The sequence below is a fragment of the Acinonyx jubatus genome, chromosome E3 (assembly GCF_027475565.1).
Source record: "Acinonyx jubatus isolate Ajub_Pintada_27869175 chromosome E3, VMU_Ajub_asm_v1.0, whole genome shotgun sequence".
Lineage (NCBI taxonomy): Eukaryota > Metazoa > Chordata > Mammalia > Carnivora > Felidae > Acinonyx > Acinonyx jubatus.
Window position 1 is genome coordinate 8,445,628 of NC_069398.1, and position 6,255 is coordinate 8,451,882.

The following is a 6,255-nucleotide window of genomic DNA, read 5'->3' on the forward strand; positions in this document are numbered from 1 at the left end:
TGTCAATGGTTACCATGTGTTGAGCCTGTGGTTCTCAAACTTGAGAGTGTCTGAGAATCACCTTGAAGACTTGTTAAAAGGCCCCACTCCTGAGGTTGCTGATTTAGTCAATCTAGGATGAGATCCGAGAACTGCTTTTCTAACGAGTTCTCAGGTGACGGGGATGCTGCTGGCCTGGGGATCACACCTTGAGAACCCCTGTATTAAGTACTTACTAGGAGCCTGACAGTGTGCTAAATCTTACACACTTTGGCTCATTGATTTCTCTACTATTACTCCCATTTTACAAAGGAGGCAACTGAGTCTTTGATAACTGATGAGGCCTAACCAAGATCACCAGCAAAGGGAGGTGATTGGAATCCAGGCCTCTTACTTTTCTAGGCCTGTTCTCTTCCACTGACACTTAATACTGGGTAGTACACATGAGGAGTCCAAGAGCTATCTGTGAATAATTGATGAACCATCCCAGTTTTGTACCCAAAACAGTGGGAGGTTCTGTGATTCCAGTTAGGAATCCAATTCTATGCTTCCTTCCATTGCCAGGAAGGCCAGCATCTGTGACTTAGATCATAGAACAGTGCTCTTTAAACTGCTAGTCTTTACCCATAGTAGGTTTTAAAATCTATTTATTAGTGGCCCCCGGTGAACATATTTTTAATGAAATGGAATGGAACAAACAGCAAACAAGGAAATACTGTTTTTTGAAACTTTTGTTTCAGTCATGATGTGTGTGTCCTCATTCCTGGTGTATTTTTTTTAATAACAAAAAATGTATAATGTTTATTTTTGAGAGAAACAGAATGTGAGCAGGGGAGGGGCAGAGAGAGAGGGAGACACAGAATCGGAAGCAGGCTCCAAGCTCTGAGCTGTCAGCACAGAGCCAGATGCAGGGCTTAAACTCACAAATTATGACATCATGACCTGAGTCCAAGTCGGTCGCTCAACTGACTGAGCTACCTGACTATGCCCCTTTAATTTTTTTCTTTCTAATGTTTATTTTTGAGAGACAGAGAGACAGAGCATGAGAGAGGGAGATGCAGAATTCAAAGCAGGCTCCAGGCTCCGAGCTGTCAGCATAGAGCCTAACCTGGGGCTCAAACTCATGAACAGTGAGATCATGACCTGAGCCAAAGTTGGACACTTAGCTGACTGAGCCTACCCAGGTGCCCCCGTCCTTTTTTAAAGTTTATTTATCTTGAGAGAGAGAGAGAGAACATGTGCACATGCAAGTGGGAGAGGGGCAGAGAAGGAGAGAGAAAGAGAGGGAGAGAGAGAGAATCCCAAGAAGGCTCTGCACTGTGAGCTCAGAGCCCAATGCAGGGCTTGAACTCACAAACCACGAAATCACAATCTGAGCTGATTTGGGACGCTTAACCGACTGAGCCACCCAGGCATCCCCTAATTTTGACCTTGTAGAACTCAGATCTGTTCTGTAAATTTAGAAAGGCCCTATTCATCCCACTTCCCTATTCTGTAAAATCCACAGAGCCTGAATTCCTGGCCAACAACTCAAGAGATTTATAAGGATTAACTAAATTCCATAGGTAGGAAGTTTGAGCTCCTCAGAGAAAAGCATTGCTGGATATGTTGATGAGGAACTCAGAGAGAGAGACAAATAGTAATGCAATTGATTGATTAGTAGTGGTAATCATTACAATAGTTAATATCCATTGCCACTCTCTGTGTGACAGGTACACCTCTAAAGCCTTACTTAAAGTTGTCACCAACAACCCGATGAGGTAGATACTCACACAGCAATCATCTAAAGTAAAATTTCAGGGTGCCTGGGTGGCTCAGTCAGTTAGGCGTCCAATTTCAGCTCAGGTCATGATCTCAGGGGTTGTGTGTTTAGACCCCGTATTGGGCTCTGTGCTGACAGCTCAGAGCCTGGAACCTGCTTAGGATTCTGTGTCTCCTACTCTCTCTGCCCCTCCCCCACTTCTTATCACTCACTCTCTCTCTCTCTCTCTCTCTGTCTCTCAAAACTAAATATTAAGAAATATGTATATAAGGTAAAATTTCATTGAAAAACATGTACTGAAATTGGGTACTACACTGTGCTGGAAAGGATGTGGGGAAACAGGCATCACCATTCCTCGCTGGAATGTGGGTGTATTGGCCCCACCTTCTCAGAAGGCTATTTGGCAATATCTAGTCAATCTTTCACACCCTATGACCCATCAATTCCAGTTTTAGAAATGTGTCTTACACATACACTCACATCTAATTACCAACGATATGTGCATAAGAATATTCAGTGTAGCCCTGTTTATAGTAGACAAAAATCTTTATGTGTCCATCAGAATGGCTGAAATGAAAACAAGCCACGATGACAATACCAAATGCCGGTGAGTGTGCATACATTGCCGGTAGAAATCCAAAGTGGTAGAGTCACTTTGGGAATTGTTTTGGCAACTGCTTATGAAGCCAAACATACACTCACCATTCAACTCGGTAATCCACTCCTCGCTGTTACCCAGGAGAAATAAAAACTTAACGTCTACACAAAAGCCAGTATGAAATAATCGCAGATCTATTTGTGATCGTCCCACCTGGAAATGACCTAATGCCTTCCAGCTGGTGAATGGATATAAATTAGCTGTAGTATATGCCTGTACCATGGAATAACAAATACTCAATAATAAAAAGGAACCGGTCACTGATAGCTGCAACAACGTGGATGAATCTCAGACGCATTGTGCTTGGTGAAAGAATCAGGACTCAAAAAGCTACATCAGGTATGATTCCACTTACATATTTTGGAAGAGGCAAAGTCTCTTTGGTGTGAACTTTGGAAAAGTGTGTGGAAGGTGGTTGCCAGGGGCTGGGATGAATGAAGGGGACTGTCTATAAAGATGGAATAACATGATTTGGGGAGTCCTGGAACTGTTCTACATCTTGATTGTGACTATGTGATTGTATGCATTTATCAAAAGTCATGTATGAATTCATCAAAATTCATCCTCAGACGGCCCCCAAACTCCCCTACCCTGCACCCTCATCATGGCAGTGCGGCCTCCATACACTGGGGCTGTGATTCTGTTCACACCAGTGCCCACACTGGATTGCTTCGCAGGACAGAAACCTTACCTGTCTTGCTCATCTCTGGTCGAACAAATATTTATAGAATGAATGAATGAAGTCCCGCAAAGCAACGCATCTCACAGATGAAACTGACATGGAGACAACTAACTGGCCAGAAGCAAGTAGACCGTGTGGCGGGAGTGGAATTATACTCCAGCTTTTCTCTACAGTGACTGACGAAATGCAACCCGTGGAGGTTACAGGTTCCGACTTCTGAACTGTGGCACATACATGGTTCTCACCCTGGAATGTTGACATGTGGGAGGTTTTAATGTAGATTTTTTTTTTTGCAGGGGTTGGGGAAGGTGGTGGATATTAATGTCAGTCCTTTGGAGGAAGTAAAAAGGATCCGCCAGGTAAAATGAGAATGCCACCTTTTGAACCTTTTGAAAGGTTTTTTTTTTTTTCAGAGGGATGAGCAATACATTTATTCAATGCCTTGTTTACCAAAAGGATTAGGGATTAAGGAATTCTTGAGTAACTCTTGGGTGAAACGTGTTTTATCAGAGGAACCCAGCTGGACAAAGTTGAGTTTAAACGAGTCGAGTGTCTTACGGAGATTTAGTTATGCCCTCCTGGTAGGCATGACTTTTCTTAGGATGTGCAGCAAGAGGCAGTAGAGAGTAGGAAGGCGGGGGGGGGGGGGGGGGGAAATCCGTAGATGGAATTTTACAAATTGGAGACAACTACATTATAGAAACAGTATCTCCTTGTCAGACAAGTCGAGGCAGCTTTTGAAAATATGACACATTGGGGGCGCCTGGGTGGCTCAGTCGGTTAAGCATACAACTTCAGCTCAGGTCATGATCTCGTGGCCCATGAGTTCGGGCCCCGTGTCAGGCTCTGTGCTGACAGCTCAGAGCCTGGAGCCTGCTCCTGATCTGTGTCTCGCTCTCTCTCTGCTCCTCCCCCACTCACGGTCTGTCTCGCTCTCAAAAATAAACATTAAAAAATTTTTTTTGCGGGGGGGCGCCTGGCTGGTTCAGTCAGTTGAGCGTCCGACTTCGGCTCAGGTCATGATCTCACAGTTCGTGAGTTCGAGCCCCGCGTGGGGCTCTGTGCTGACAGCTCAGAGCCTGGAGCCTGCTTCTGATTCTGTGCCCCCTCTCTCTCCGCCCCACCCCTGCTTGTGCTTTGTCTCTCTCTGTCTTTCAAAAATGAGAAAACATTAAAAAATTTTTTTAATAAATTAAAAATAAAAAACAATAAATTTTTTTTTAAATTTGAAAATATGACATGCCTCCACATCGGCCATTCATGGCCACCAAGACGATGGCAACCGCTTCTGAACTGCTGATTCAAAGGGATGGGCCTGAAATCCCAGGGGAATTCAAATTCAAATTCAAATCCCTCCTTTCTGGATTTATGAAGGGGGAAAGTTGCTTCTTTCTGTCTCTATGTGCAATATCGTTGCTCTGAGCACACTCCAAAAAAACAGGAGCGGCCGTTGGTTTTGAAGTACTCACCCCTATACTAGATACTGTGTGAGACATTTTGTGGGCACCACTCAATCCATTCCCAGGAGGCTGGTGCTACGGTTATTCTGATTTAAAGGTGAGACTGAGAAATTGAAGCGACCTGCGCGAGTTCAGACAGTTGGGCCGAGTCTCAACCACATTCACAGTCTGATGCCAGGTCCTAGGGTTTCCTCTGCTCACGTGGACAGATGGTTTCATATTCCAGCTGGATGAGATGAACCTGTGCTGGGTGGTTGCTGCAATGGGCTCACAGCTCTGCACACTGAGGACTTTTGCATGCTGGAAAAGAATATGGGACCCCGTTGATGCCCTCCCCCAAACCTCCCCCAGTTTTCCTAATCTTTGTTCCCTGAAGGGCTTCCCTTTCCTCTCTGACGTTGTGAGAATATACACACTAAAACGAAAGCAGAGAGGGGTCAGGCGCTTTGCTCGAGGCCACGTAGGGGACTGGTGGCACAGAGCCAGTCTGGAACCCAGCCAGGCAAGGGGATACCTGGATGGGTCACCCTGCTGCTGGCTCTGCTGGTCACCATCACTGGCTCTTGATGACATTCTCACAAACACATCCTTGGCCCCCTGCAGCTCTGATGGACCTACCTGTGACACCACGGCGGGGTCCTCAGAAGGGGGAGTGAGTGCTGGCTGGGTATGGGTGCCTCAAGCATGAAACCAAAGGAAGGCAGAAAAGGCCTTTACCAGCTCCCCCTTCACCTTGGTCAGCTCCTGCCCTGGGCGCTCATCGTTCTGGAGATGCTTCTTGTTCGCAAGCGGGACGATGGGCATGTCGGGGCCGAATCGCTTGACATCCGGACTCCATTTTTCTAGGATGTTTTCTAAACTATTAAGCCTGTCAGCAGAGAAATGCGTCAGGAGAGCATGAGTGTCCAGGTAGGAGAGGGGCCTCCAGTGATCACAATCTTCCTGCCCAGCTGTGTGCCACAAAGCCCGCTCGACCCCCTTTCCATCCACTTTGACATCTGCCACATGGTTCTCAGCCACTGTGGGTCCATACACCTCTGAGGACCGGTTCTTACTAAAGACACTGCACAGGGCTTACTGGCCAATGAGGAAGACAGCGAGTAGTAAAATATTTAATTACAAACTGATATGGTAGTGTAATTCATACAGAGACCTGGAGGGCCCTGCCCTACAACTGGGGAGGTGGTTGGGGAAAGTTTCTATATAAGCATCTATTTTTCTGTGTAACAGCCATCCCCAAACTTAGTGGCTTAAAACAGCAATGTTTATTTTTGTCTACAAAGCTGCAATTTGGGCAGAATCTGGCCTGGACAGCAAGACTGCGCCCCACATGGCATCAGCCAGGGGCAGCTTGACTGGGATGGTTGGGTCTACTTTCTTAAGGACACAATTTACCATAACACTCACCCTTTTCAACTCTACAACTCAGTGGTTTTTAGTAGGTCCACAAGGTTGTGCAGCCATCATCAGGATCTGATTCCAGGACATTCTTATTTCCCTAAAAAGAAATCTTGTGCCCATTAAGAGTCACTCCCCATGCTTCCCTCTCTCCAGCCCCTGGCAATCCCTACTCTACTTTCTGTCCCTATAGGGGTTAACATTCTGGGGATTTCATATAAATAGAAACATACAATATGTGGTCTCTTGTGTCTGTCAAGTTTCTGGAGGATCCACTTTTTTTTTTAATTTTTTTTAACGTTTATTTATTTTTGAG

General features: G+C 45.6%; 1 long non-coding RNA gene across 1 annotated transcript; it reads right to left on the reverse strand.

Annotated features, from left to right (window-relative positions):
• Positions 1-4,550: 4,550 nt before the first annotated feature.
• On the reverse strand, positions 4,551-6,040 carry LOC128313682 (uncharacterized). Its single transcript, XR_008294699.1, has 3 exons — positions 5,949-6,040; positions 5,160-5,409; positions 4,551-4,841 (listed from the first exon to the last, which is right to left on the reverse strand). It is a non-coding gene; the product is annotated as an uncharacterized LOC128313682 (long non-coding RNA).
• Positions 6,041-6,255: the final 215 nt, after the last annotated feature.